Source organism: Arachis duranensis, chromosome 6, assembly GCF_000817695.3.
Source record: "Arachis duranensis cultivar V14167 chromosome 6, aradu.V14167.gnm2.J7QH, whole genome shotgun sequence".
NCBI lineage: Eukaryota > Viridiplantae > Streptophyta > Magnoliopsida > Fabales > Fabaceae > Arachis > Arachis duranensis.
In genome coordinates this window covers 49,434,217-49,436,017 of record NC_029777.3, presented here as the reverse complement: position 1 = coordinate 49,436,017, position 1,801 = coordinate 49,434,217, and positions in this window count along the sequence as shown.

The following is a 1,801-nucleotide window of genomic DNA, read 5'->3' as shown; positions in this document are numbered from 1 at the left end:
ATAAACACTTTAGCAAGACATACAATGGTTTCCAGATTCAAAACATTTCACAGCAGCAAGGATTAAGTTTAGATACAACCTTTGAAGTTGCAGCCCTTTGATTCTTCCTTCTGTTGTGTTCTCTTTGAGTGAAGATGCATAATGTCTTCAGTTGTTGACTCATGTCCTGCCTAATCCTCAAAGTTGCTTGTTTCTCGAGCCCTTAATTGTATGGTTAGTGTGTATAAACTGAGTGTGGCTCCAGGACTGATTTTTGGTGTAGGGACACCAAACTTAATTGTTTGCCACTACCTCAGATGTGACAAGTTAACCATAATTGAAACCATGTATCCTTGCTAAAGGTTAATGAAATTAAAGCTAGAAAACAATTCAACAGTTGAATAATGTTTGATTGCTTGGAGCTAGAATCATGCAAGAGGTGAGAATGTGTTTTTAAATGATATTTTTGGTGGAACACCAAACTTAGAAATTTTCATTCTCCCTCAAATTGTTTTGGTGTGCAACACCAAACTTAGCTCCTTGCAATCCACACCAATTACTCATCATTCTTATTGAAAAAGCTATGAAAAGAAACTACCTCAGGTTGGGTTGCCTCCCAACAAGCGCTCTTTTATTGTCATTAGCTTGACATCTTCATTTTTGCTTATCATGGAGGTCGGAAATCACAGTGCCTTAGCTTGTCTGTCTTCACTGTGAACTTCCTTCCGGTTTCCTCTTTGATGACCTCTATAGATTCTTGTGGAAGGATCTTAGTCACAATGTAATGCTCAGACAACTGTGGGAACATCTTCATGGTTTGAATATTGATCATCACTCGATCCCCTAGTGAAAACTTTCCAGTGGGGATTTTCTGCTTGTCTTTAGTTCTATCCTCTGCTTTTTCTTGAAAGAATTCCTTGTTGTGTTTTTCTTGGCTGGTGCTTCCTTTGTCCAGTATTTTCTTGTTGTCCTCTATGATCCCTTTCCATCCTTCCTTCTTTATAGCATCTTTGTTGTTGGTTGGTTTGTCTTCAATGGTTTTGAAGAAAGTATCTAGTTTCTTCTCACCCATTTCTGAAAAATACTTTGCCAGTTGAACTATCTGCTCCTCAATTCCTCTCATTAACATCTCTTGGTTCCTTGTTGTTTCTTCTTGGTGTTTCATCATTCTCTCTATTAGGATCTCCAAGTTTGTGATTCTTCGAGAGTCTTGTGAGATTGGTTGGTTATGAGATGTTAAAGGTTGGAAGAGTGGGTGTGATGGTGGCATGTAGTGGTTGTTATTGTTGTAATGGTGTTTTTGTTGGTTTGTGAAGTTGGGGTTGTTATAATTGAAGTCCCTTGGTTTGTGATTTTGGTACTCGTTCCTTCTCCAGTTGAGATGGGTCTGGGAGTGTCTGTGTTGTGAGTATTGGCTTTGGGTGGTATTAGTGGGTGGGTGATATTGATTGGTTGTGGTCATGGAATTGTCCTGGTGGAAACTTCCGTGTTCTTGATGTTGAGGCTCCCTCATTCTCAGATGAGAATGAGGTCTCCATGGTGGAAATTTGGCATTCACTGCAGCAGACAACTCCATGTTTTGCTGTGGTTGATGGTGCATTTGTTTGTTTTGGTCCTTGAACGCATTCATCTTTTCAATATTTGCCACTTCTTTTTCTGAGCTTGCATTATGTGGTTTCTCAGATGGATGTTGGTTGTTGACTCCTTTGTCATTGGAGTCTGTGATTCCTTGAGCATTTGTTGTTGCTTTGAGTAGGCCATCTGAGAAGTAGTCCACTGCTTTTCTTGTTTCTGGGGTCAATCCTTCATAGAAAGCTCGGAA